Below are 12,977 nucleotides of genomic sequence, written 5' to 3'. Positions count from 1 at the left end.
GACAGGGGTTCAATCCCTGGGTCAGGGAGATCCCCTGGAGGAGGGCATGGCAACCCACTCCGGTATTCTTGCCTGGAGAATCCCATGGACTGAGGAGCCTGGGGGCTACAGTCCATGGGGGTCACAAAAGAGTCCAATGTTACTAAACAAACAACAAAAAGAAATATACTAATGACAATGTCATTCTGGAATAAAACTATTCCAACAATAGTTATTATCAAATATTGTAGTTGGCAGTATTTACTGGTCTAATGCTTGCAAGCATAGAGAGACTACACTGGTTTATCTTTACATGTACAAACAAACAAAAAACTCTATTAAAAAGCAAAGGAAGAGATAAGTGAAATCATACCACAGAGTTTGCCTATTCCGAAGGCTTAGATGTTTCCATATATCGCAATTTAAAATAATTTCTAAATGTTAAATGAATGTTTGCTTATTTAAGGCAAATGTACATCCTTTTGTAGGGTGCAAGAGAAAAACAAATCTGGAGGTGTCTCCTTTTAACAAAGCTTTTCTTTCCCAGTTATTTCCAGATCCTAAAGGAGAGGAGGAATGTGACAAGCTGCAAAATGCAGGTGCAAGTAATTGACTAGGCAAGTGTTCTATTGTCATAGAAGCAAAGCACATCAAATTAATGAGGCCCATAGAGACCCCGAAAGCTGGGGGAGCCTGCCTTGGCATGCTTCAGTGTGCATTTTGGGCGACATGGCAGCCCTTGTGTTTGTATCCCAGACAACCTACAATTTCGAGGAAAGAGAAATCATCTTCATATTCTTATTGTGTACAAAGATAGGTTTTCATAGAGCACATATTTAAAGCCCAAAAGTCACTATTTTAACTCCATGCCAATTGTATTGAAAAAAAAATGATTCAGTGAAACTTGTTTAGCTTTTCCTTGATGAAATTTGTTTCAAGTATATTGTTTAAAATGTTAAAAAAAAAAAAAAAAGCACCTAAGAGTCAAAAAAAAATGATTTCCTGATCTTGCCATTAGCCACTTTTCTGCTTGGGCGAGTCATGTTACCTCTCTGAGCCTCTGTTTTCTTGTGTTGTTGTTTAGTTGCTCAGTCATGTCAACTCTTTGCAACTCCATGGACTGTAGCCTGCCTGGCTCCTCTGTCCATGGGAATTCCTAGGCAAGAATACTGGAGTGGGTAGCCATTCCCTTCTCCACGGGATCTTCCTGACCCAGAAATCAAATCTGGGTCTCCTGCATTGCAGGCAGATTCTTTACCAATGGAGCTATCAGAGAAGCTCAAAACTGGGTATTAGCCACAGTCAGACAGTGGCACCTATACTTGCCTCTTCCCCACCCACACACAAAAACAGAGTCGTGTCTCCATAGGATCTAGGTAAGGCAGCAAGTGAAGAGTGAGTTCTCCATTCCTCAACCAGTTCCTGCTCCATAGGATAGAGGTTCTGCCCATGAGAGGTGACAAAAAGCCTCAACAAAAAGACTGGCAACAGCCTGTCTATGTTGAGGAACTTAACTTTAATTGAATCAGAATGTGGAACAATCAACAACCCATGGTTATCAAAAACAATATAGCAATCAGCTAGCAATTACTGGAAGCTACAGGAGACTATGATGTGAATAGAGAAAGTCAAAGAGAACTTAGCTAAACCGGATCACCCTGGATAATCAAAATTGTGCCCTCTCAGGAGATATCAGCAGTTGCACATTTCACGGGACATAGATCTCACTGAACTAGTTCAACCAAAGCAGTAAACAAATGAAGCGAACAATAGCAAGTCTGTTGGCTCAAAGGGTCAGTATCCAGAGTTGCCACAATGTATGTAGGGAATATATGAGCTATTCAAAGAAACAGAAACCCATACACAAGGCAGAGAGGGGGGAATAGAAATTGTCCTTGAAGGGACCCAGATGTTGGAGTTAGCAAAGACTTCAAGGTAACTATTATAAACATGTTCAAAGATCTAAAGAAAATCATTCTTAAAGAATTAAAGAAACATATGATGACTATGTCTTATCAAATATGGTACCAACAAAGAGACAGAAATTATAAATCCAAAAATATAGACATTTTGGAGTTGAAAAGAATAATAACCAGAAATGAAAATTTAACTAGCGGGGCTCAACAGATCTGAGCTGGTAGAAGAATCAGCACATCTGAAGATAGATTGATAGAGACTTTGCAATCTGTAAAACATAGGGCAAAAAGAAAGAAGAAAAAGGAATAGAATCTCAGAGAAAGATGGGACACCATTAACCATACCAACATATGCATAATGCGAGTATCAGAAGAAAAGGAGAAAGAAACATTTGTACATAGACAAAAACTGAGAATCTGTTACTAGCAGACCTACTTTACAAGAAATACTAAGGGAAATTGTTTAGACTAAAAGCAAGATTATTAGACAATAATTTGAATCTACACACACAAAAAAACAAAGTGCTAGTAAAAGCAATTCTGTTGATAATTATAAGATAGTTTAACTGCATGTTTTTTTTCTTAACTGATTTAAATGCAGTTGCATAAGACAATATGTATATAATTGTACTGTTGGGCCAATAACATATAGAAATGTAATGTACTTGACAATAGCAGCACAGAAGAGCTTTATAAAAACAAAGCCATATTGGAATAAGAAAACGACACCAGATGGTAACTCAAAGTCATGAGAAGAAATTGAGAGACCCAGAAATAGCAAATAAGAAGGTTAATATAACACACTCTATAAATACATACTTGTCTTCCTTTCTTCTTTCATGCGTGCATGCTCAGTTGCTTCAGTCGTGTCCAACTATGTGGACCCCGTAGCCCGCCAGGCTCCTCTCTCCATGGGATTCTCCAGGCAAGAATACTGGAGTGGGTTGCCATGCCCTTCACCAGGGGACCTTCCTGACGCAGGGAGCCATCCTGCATGCCTTAACATCTCCTGCATTGGCAGGCAGGTTCTTTACCACTAGCACCCCCTGGGAAGCCCCAAAGAGGTGTTCTCTGAACTCGTTATGATCAAATGAGACAACCATAGTACCTGCTATATCTGAGAAACCTTACCATTTATATGATGTCATCTAATATGTAGGCACAGGCATATGTAGAATATAGATATCTTTCTCACTTTATTTATCCAGTTCCTAATTAGTAAGAATACTCAAACATAACTACCAGATAATTACCAATGAATACAGCCCTAGAATGACATTTATCTGGTAAGCATTAAAGCAAAATTCAAATATTACTTGCTGCCATTATGACTCATTTTTCAAAGAACATTTTCTTCTGCTTTATTTCTACACACGCATGTCATTTAAGGATATAATATAAAGATGCTCTTCCACGGAGCAAATGAGCTTTCTCAATGAAAAGTGGAGAACATCATTAGTCTCACCATGCTGGTTGTCTTCTAAGATCTGATTTTTGTCACAGTACACTACTTGTTTCCTATCTTCAAAATCTGTCACACAGTATCTTGAATAACTTTGGCTTTTTTAGCTTTCTCTTAACAATATAACATAATAAATAGCAGTTTGCAGTACTCTTGGTTTGGTAAACAACTCAAATAGAAACTGTCTAGACTTCCAAAAATGCAGAAAAATAATACTCCTTAACCTAAAATTTTTCACCTCTCAAACCATCTGTAATCTGATGGAGATTATACAAGCCATATATATGCTTGTTAATCCAGCATTTCACACCTCAGAAAATCTTTATATACACTTAAATAATTAGGATTTATTGGTGTCATTTAAAATGGGTTCAGGTGAGTGATGCATGGCAAGTCGAGGTTATATTCTATTATAACAGAGTTCTGTGGAAGCAAACAGCAAGTCTGAGAATGTTGAGTCTCTTTTTCATCAAAAATAAGTATAATACACATTGTCTGTTCCATCAGTAGGCCAAGAAATAATTAGAGACAAGATGAGACATAATTCAATAGTGGATCATGGTCCACATGCTGAAAACTCTACTACGAATAACATCACCTCTTAGCTACTCTGCAGAGAAATTTTACACCCTTTAGTTGTATAACCTTAACAATCCTAGTTCCTGAAGATGTAATACTCATATATATCACCACATGCCATAAGGCATAGGTTAAGTTCCTTAGATGCATTATATGTGGCTTATATTTGGGGGGCTACATCTCCAAGTTTGCTATGGGTGTAATACATCTTCAAGTTACACTCTGGTTGTAAAAGCCACAATCTGTGTCAACAGAACTTTATAAACATCTCTGAATTCCACTGAGCGTCCAAATATTATGTGCATGCATTTATTTCTAATCACTCAAGCTAGCAACCTGCCTTCCTCCAAATCCCCAAGTCCTAAGGGACAAAACTATTCATGAGGGTCAGTGAACTACAGATTCTGTAGGGATTTAAGAAAACATAAGGTCAGTGGTAACTCTGTGAATTTAGAAAAGGATATCAAACTGTTTTACATTTTCCCTGAAGGATAAACCTAGACAGCATATTAAAAAGCAGAGACTTTACTTTGCCAACAAAAGTCCATCTAGTCAAAGCTATGGTTTTTCTAGTAGTTATGTATGGATGTGAGAGTTGGACTATAAACAAAGCTGAGCGCCGAAGAATTGATGCTTTTGAACTGTGGTGTTGGCTAAGACTCTTTAGAGTCCCTCGGACTGCAAGAAGATCCAACCAGTCCATCCTAAAGGAGGTCAGTCCTGGGTGTTCATTGGTAGGACTGATGTAGAAGCTGAAACTCCAATACTTTGGCCACCTGATGTGAAGAGCTGACTCATTTGAAAAGACCCTGATACTGGGAAAGATTGAGGGCAGGAGGAAAAGGGGACGACAGAGGATGAGATGGTTGGATGGCATCACCAACTCAATGGACATGGGTTTGGGTGGACTCTGGGAGTTGGTGATCGACAGGGAGGCCTGGCGTGCTGCGGTCCGTGGGGTCACAAAGCGTCAGACACGATTGAGCGACTGAACTGAACTGAAGGTTAAAAAGAGAGGAAGGCTTGAATAACAGATGCTAGACACAAAAAAAGCTGCCCACGTGTTGAGTGACAAGACATAAGAAAAAAAAAAAAGCTCCTAAGAACCACATTTGGAAAGTTCTACCTTTGTAATAAGTAGATCATGTCTTCTGAGAGATTTTCAATACAATTCCTCTGGAGACAATGAGTGATGCAGGAGTGTGGTGGAGGAGATGCTTTGCAAGTCTCTTCCTGATCTATGACTCCATGAAACTACCTTCAAGAGTTAAGAAAAACCACACATGCATCAGGTTTCTGAAGTCACAAGACCTTGGTCACATCAAGGTAATATCTTCTGCTTTTGATACATATTCAGATAAAAGCTCTTCCAAATTCCTTTATTTACTTTAACCTTTACCACAAAGATTTCTTTCTCTCAATTAGCCTCTGCTCATTCAATCCAATGTACATAGAAAGTGGAGGATAGGATAGAATTATATTATAATTATACTGTGATTCCCATCATCACAATTACATTGTTTTCCTTCCAAGTTCATTATTTAATATCCCAAATCAAAATAATTAACAAGAAACATGGCCCTTATCTCTGCTCCAGTAGTACAATTAACAGACACTGGTATACTTAAAATATAATCTCATTTTTGTATTTATCTCTTATGGAATTTTCTTAAATTTGGTTTTAGGCTGAAAAAAGTGTGAAATGTCAAAGAGAAATTATGACCACATGCTATGCAGACATACTCAAAAAGAGTGCAATAGATTATGGCCAACAAAAAGCTGAGTTCCAGTGATTCACAGAGAATGTTAAATACCTTTCTCAAGATATATAATCAAAATGACCAAGGTATATAATTTTTTAGGATACACATACACTTGTCTCACTCATTTATCTCACTAGAAAAGAACCATAGGAGTCAGTAACAGATAAAGGAAACCTCAGCTGAATTATACTTCAAGGGTTAAAAAAAAAGACTGTAGTTAACAGGTGTTTTTCAACAATTTATTGAACTTCTGAAAGCTATTATAGCCATGAAATAGATGTACAGGGTAAGGTAAAACAGCATGCTTCGCTGTGAAAAAGCAATTTCAAGATAATTCCTTACCCTCTTTTTCTTAGTAGATTGTTCTGAGACTAAAAGCCGACAGGTAAAGTTATTAAAATATGTTTTTATAGACACTTCAGTGAACAAGAACTACGTCAAGATCTCATTAATATTGTCGAATATAATTTCTCTTCATTGTCTCTGCAAAGGAATAACCTTGTCCTTCTCATTTTTCATCCATCCTCTCAGGCCAAAATTGCAGAGCCTTATCCCCCTTCAAGAGATTTCCTGTGCAAAAACTGATAAAGGAGAGCTTGGTATTACGGAAAAATCATTGGGCTGGGGACTAAGAAACCAGGTTCTAGTTGCAAGTCATCAAAAATCTAGGGGATCTGAGCAGTCTTTGTCCAAACTGGGCCTCAATTTCCTTATCTGTGAGATGGGAAAACTTGTAAATAAATACAAATGAGGTCTAAAATATCTTTCACTTTAAATGGAGAAACAAAACCATTGTTTTTCTTTCTTCATTTCACATACACAAATCAATTAATGGTGCATTACAGCCTAAATTTGAAAGAGAGAACTATTTCTAAATAAAAATATCCAAAGATAATTTCAAGACTTTGGTACAGATGAAGATTTTTAAAAGACTTTTTCAAAGACTTCTCAAAGGAAAGCACTGGAGTTCATTAAAATTAAAAACTTCTGTTCATCCAAGGACATCCTTCTGTGCTGTGTGTGTGTGCGTGTAGTTGCTCAGTTGTGTCCAGCTCTTTGCGATCCCTGAACTGTAGGCCACCAGGCTCCTCTGTCCACAGAGTTATTCAGGCAAGAATACTGGAGCGAGTTCCCATTTCCTACTCCAGGGATAAAACCCACATCTCTTGCATCTCCTGCATTGGCAGCAGATTCTTTACCACTGTGCCACCTGGGATGGCATCACCGGCTCAATGGACATGAGTTTGAGTGAACTCCGGGAGTTGATAATGGACAGGGAAGCCTGGCATGCTGTAGTCCATGCACGGGATCACAAAGAGTTGGACACGACTGAGCAACTGAACTCAACTGTGCCACCTGGGAAGCCCCCATACTATACTTGATTTTAGCCAAAAGGCCAAGAACCAAGTGAGTGAATGTGCAAGTAGAAGTGTGGGAAAGATATCTTAAATACATGTGTCTCGTGCATATAAAGAACTATAAATCAGGAAGAAAAATATAAATAACTCAACTCTAAAACAAAGGCAAAAGATTCAAACAGATCATTCACAAAAGTGGATATCACACTGGCAAATAAAGAAATGAAAAGGAATACAACATGAATAATCATCAAGGAAACACCAATTACAAACACAGATAGTTTTACAAGCGACACAGTGGTAGAGCATTAGTGTAGGTATAGAGCAATGGGAACTCTGATTTAATGCTGCTGGGACTAAATTGTAAAAACCACTTTGGAAAGCAATTCTACCCCAAGTGGACACACCGAACAGAAATGCATAATATGTACCCTGAAAGATACATACAAGCATATTCACAAAAGCATTATTCAGAATAACTGAAACCAGCAACACCCAAACATCCAGCAAAATGAATAATACCTTAATAAGGTATTATTAATACCTTATTAATAAGGTAAAATTAATAATACCTTAATAATACTTTAATAATACCTTAAAAACAATACCTTAAGGAATATGAACACACTATTCCTAAAGGAAACAGTATATACTGAATCCCACAAACTTGTTGAGAAGATATCAACCTTAAAAGATACCTACCAGCTAATTCCAGCTACATAAAGTTTGAAAACAGGCAAAATTAGTATCAAATTTTGGTAATAAAAATTAGAAAAAACCTGCACTATCTTTTGCATGAGCAATAGTTAATGATAGGAAGAAGCATAAGAGATGAATTATGGTGTGCTGGTAATGGTAGTATTCAAAAATTAACTTCTGCTTTTAAAAATATTCGGTATTTTGTTGACAAAATAAGGGGTCAACAACTTGACTGCATACACTACCTCCACAATGACTTATGCTTGGTGATCACATTGTTAGCTGATTTAAACATACATCCTCAGAGTCTTTGTGACCACTGTGTGAATGCACTACCCTTCCCCCATCTTTAACCCTTCACTCCGTTGTTTTTCTTCCTAAAGTTTCCACCTGCTAGCATGTGTTTAAGTCCATATTCTACTTTCCCCCTGGGGAGGATACAGACTTGAAACTCTTTTTGTATCCTCATTATCTGGGACAGTGGCTGAAAGAGAGGATTTTTGCTTCTATTTTATCAGTCTTTCTATTTTAATTATTTACTTTCTTTTTTAATTATTTACTTTCTATTTTAATTATTACTTCTATTTTAGCAGTCTGGTTTTTAATACACCTATTTCAAATAGCAATCTAATCTGTAGTCCTTAAAACTCAAAACATTATCATCTATTGATTATTACATATTTCATTGTCAAATGTCAAATCAAAATTACTCTAATTAAAAAAAGCAAAGAAACCAATTTCTGTGTAAGTTTTAGCACAAAAAAGTTTTCATTGGAATACTGCTGAAAATAAAAATAGCTTTGAAGTGGGGGAAAAAGTGCTGTTTAACTCTGGTTCTCAAGATTTTTGCTTTCTTCCCTTACCAGTTCAGTTGGACAGATATTTCTTGATAGTCAGTTATGAGGTAGGTAATAAAAACTCAAAGATGAATTAGACATAATCTATACCTTAAATGTAGCATTAAGTAGGAATAGCAAAGGAACAGACCACTTATGCTGCTTCAGAAACAGATGAAAGAGGAATTTAGGAGAAATGGAATCTTCTGAAATGTGTAGTTCCTGAAACATAACCAGCCTACTTTCCAATATAAGAGCCATTTCTTCCTATTAATACATAGATGTGTGAAACCTCAAGCAGAAAAATGCTTTATTATTTAACAAGGTGAAATTTTTTTTTGCTTCTCTATATGATTTTTATTATGCATTTTAATATCTAACTTGTTCACATTAGTTTAAATCAGTCCTATTGATGATGCTGGAGGAGGTTAACGTTACAGTAATTCCCATGCTGGGTGTTATAAGCAAGAGCATAAAAAGCAGCATAAAAACAATGAGGGTACAAACACTCTTGTTGATTTAGGTGGTTTTTCCTTCACTTTTCTCATTTTGAAGATACTTAGCACACTCGCCATATACTATTCATAGGGGGGAATTTTACTTAGAGTCTATAATTAATGACTATAATAATATATGATGTATAATTACTAGACATACTATATATGTTGCTGTTTGGTCACTAAATCATGTCCAACTCTTTTGCGATCCCATGGACTGTAGCCCACCAGGCTCCTTTGTCCATGGTATTTCTCAGACAAGAATATTGGAGTGTGTTGCCATTTCTTTCTCCAGGAGATCTTCCTGACCCAGGGGTCAAACCAGCAGTTCCTGCCCCCTCTCCTGAAGTGCAGGCAGATTCTTTATTGCTGAACCACTGGGGAAGCCCCTATACTATATATAATTAACTATAATGATTCTAGACTATAATTTAAATTATATTTAATTTATAGTACATTTTGCCACTTATTAAGAATTATAGTAAAGGACAGAAGATGGAATTCTTGGTAAAATTAGGGATTTGACTATTTGTGAATTTCAGTTGTGTCTGTAGAATTACCATGAATAGAGCAAAAATGCAAAATCTGGGAATTCTAGTCCTAGGAGGCTAGTACAGTCACCTTCGGAAGGGTCTTTTAACTTCTTTCAGCCTAAGTTTCTTCATTTGGGGGAGCGAAAAAAAAGAGAAGTTGAAAAGAAGATAATTTCTATGGTTTTTTCCAAGTTCTAAGTGTTCTAAACATGTATTATAAATAATTAAAATCTTGCTATTACCTCTCCAAGTAATTGAAGTACAAACCACTACTTGTGGTCTGTGAACAATCCAGACTTTTCTCTATGTAAACATCATCAACTGCATTATTCAAGACAAGCTGTGGTTACTGTTGTGGAGTCACTAAATTGTGTGTCCAGCTCTTTTGGGACCCCATGGACTGTAGCCCACCAGGCTCCACTGTCCATGAATTCTTCAGACACGAATGCTGGAGTGGGTTGCCATGCCCTCCTCCAGAGGGTCTTCCTGAACCAGGGACTGAACCTGCGGCTCCTGCACTGCACACAGAATCTTCACCACTGAGCCGCTGGGGAAGCCCATCCCGACTATCAAAAGACTGGCATACGCTAGTGGTGTCCAAACCTGGGTAGTAATCGGAATCACTAGGAACGGTTTTCTGTTTTTTATTTTGTTTTGTTTTGGTTTTTATGGAATCAGAGTATTTCATCATAGAGCCCGGGTTTGTTGTTGTTGTTTTTTTTTCATTTCTTCCTCTGATTTTGAGGTGTAGCCAAATCTGTGAACCACTGTTATAAACAACAAATCTTATGAGTTCTGAACACTGAGGGACCTCTGTGCTCCAGATTAGTTTGGAAAGCTAATAATAATGTGCATTATTGAAATTGATGTATAATTTTTTTCTTGATCAGCCAGTGATTGTACAAACTGACAGTGGTAAAACCCTGCTGCTGCTGCTGCTGCTGCTGCTGCTGCTAAGTCGCTTCAGTTGTGTCCGACTCTGTGAGACCTCATAGATGGCAGCCCACCAGGCTCCCCAATTCCTGGAATTCTCTAGGCAAGAACACTGGAGTGGGTTTCCATTTCCTTCTCCAATGCATGAAAGTGAAAAGTGAAAGTGAAATCGCTCAGTCGTGTCCAACTCTTAGGGACCCCATGGACTGCAGCTTACCAGGCTCCTCCATCCATGGGATTTAGAGGTACAATAATCAACTCAACTTTTCATACAACTAGAGGATCGCATTCAAATAGACTCATATGTTCTTTTTCAAATTTCATAACAATAATAAGTATTACACCTTACATCAGTATAGTGTTTTATGGATTATGTTGTGCTCCACATGAATCCTTATTTGAATCTGACTGAGTTATGTTATATCCATTTTAAAAATCAGAAAATTAGCTTTTTCGCAATGGGTTTACCTCCAGGACACAGGTGTCGTGAAAACCACCGTTAAACCTGAGCCAAAATCGGAAAGGAAAAGAAAAAGGAAAGATCTACATCAGCATCGTTGTCATTGGGCATGTAGATTCAGGGAAGTCTACCACGACTGGCCATCTGATCTACAAATGTGGCGGGATTGACAAGAGAACAATTGAAAAGTTCGAGAAGGAGGCTGCCAAGATGGGAAAGGGCTCCTTCAAATATGCCTGGGTCTTGGACAAACTTAAAGCTGAACGTGAGTGTGGTATCACCATTGATATCTCCCTATGGAAATTTGAGACCAGCAAGTACTATGTTACCATCACTGATGCCCCAGGACACAGAGACTTCATCAAAAATATGATTTCAGGCACATCCCAGGCTGACTGTGCCGTCCTGATTGTTGCTGCCGGTGTTGGTGAATTTGAAGCCGGTATCTGCAAGAACGGGCAGAGCCGTGAGCATGCCCTTCTGGCTTACACCCTGGGAGTGAAACAACTAATTGTTGGCGTTAACAAAATGGATTCCACTGAGCCACCCTATAGCCAGAAGAGATACGAGGAAATTGTTAAGGAAGTCAGCACCTACATTAAGAAAATTGGCTACAACCCCGACACAGTAGCATCTGTGCCAATTTCTGGCTGGAATGGTGACAACATGCTGGAGCCAAGTGCTAACATGCCATGGTTCAAGGGATGGAAAGTTACCCGTAAGGACGGCAATGCCAGTGGAACCCCCCTGCTTGAAGCTCTGGATTGCATCCTGCCACCAACTCACCCAACTGACAGACCCTTGCATTTGCCTCTCGAGGATGTCTATAAAATTGGTGGTATTGGTATTGTCCCTGTGAGTCGTGTGGAGACTGGTGTTCTCAAACCTGGCATGGTGGTCACCTTTGCTCCAGTCAGTGTAACAACTGAAGTGAAGTCTGTAGAAATGCAAACCATGAAGCATTGAGTGGAGCCCTTCCTGGAGACAATGTGAGCTTCAATGTCAAGAATGTGTCTGTCAAAGATGTCTGTCGTGGCAATGTGGCTGGTGACAGCAAAAATGATCCACCCATGGAAGCTGCTGGCTTCACAGTTCAGGTGATTATTTTGAACCATCCAGGCCAAATCAGTGCTGGATATGCACCTGTGCTGGACTGTCACACAGCTCACATTGCTTGCAAGTTTGCTGAGCTGAAGGAGAAGATTGATCGTTGTTCTGGGAAAAAGCTGGAAGATGGCCCTAAATTCTTGAAATCTGGTGACGCTGCCATCATTGATATGGTTTCTGCCAAGCCCATGTGTGTCAAGAGCTTCTCTGATTATCCTCCTCTGGGCCGTTTTGCTGTGCATGACATGAGACAGACAGTCGCTGTGGGTGTCATCGAAGAAGTGGACAAGAAGGCAGCTGGAGCTGGCAAGGTCACCAAGTCTGCCCAGAAAGCTCAGAAGGCTAAATGAATATTATCCCCAATACCTGCCACCCCAGTCTTAATCAGTGGTGGAAGAATGGTCTCAGAACTGTTTGTCTCAATTGGCCATCTAAGTTTAATAATAAAAGACTGGTTAATGATAACAATGCATCCTAAAACCTTCAGAAGGAAAGGAGAACGTTTTTGTGGACCATATGTTTTGTGTGTGGCAATTTAAGTTATTAGTTTTTAAAGTCAGTACTTTTTAATGAAAACAACTTGACCAAAAATCTGTCACAGAATTTGAGACCCATTAAAAAAAGTTTAATGAGAAAAAAAAAAATAATAAAAATCAGAAAATTAAATCACAGAGGTAATCATTCCAGGATCACACAAATTAGAGGACGCTTGAGTTTCAACAAAAGCCTTTCTGATCTTAAATGCTTTTTATCTAATCTCATAAATAGTAAAAACTGTTTACTCTTTTTTTATTCATAAACAGTAAAAACTAAACTAGTGTTTTTATAATTTAAGTTTAACTTGAATTTAGACAG

The 12,977-nt window shown here is 38.2% G+C and overlaps 1 pseudogene; it reads left to right on the top strand.

Annotated features, from left to right (window-relative positions):
- Positions 1 to 708: 708 nt before the first annotated feature.
- On the top strand, positions 709 to 12,757 carry LOC102268142 (elongation factor 1-alpha 1 pseudogene; annotated as a pseudogene).
- The last annotated feature ends 220 nt before the right edge of the window (positions 12,758 to 12,977 follow it).

Source organism: Bos mutus, chromosome 24, assembly GCF_027580195.1.
Source record: "Bos mutus isolate GX-2022 chromosome 24, NWIPB_WYAK_1.1, whole genome shotgun sequence".
NCBI classification, from domain to species: Eukaryota; Metazoa; Chordata; class Mammalia; order Artiodactyla; family Bovidae; genus Bos; species Bos mutus.
This window is presented reverse-complemented; position numbering and strand designations above follow the sequence as displayed.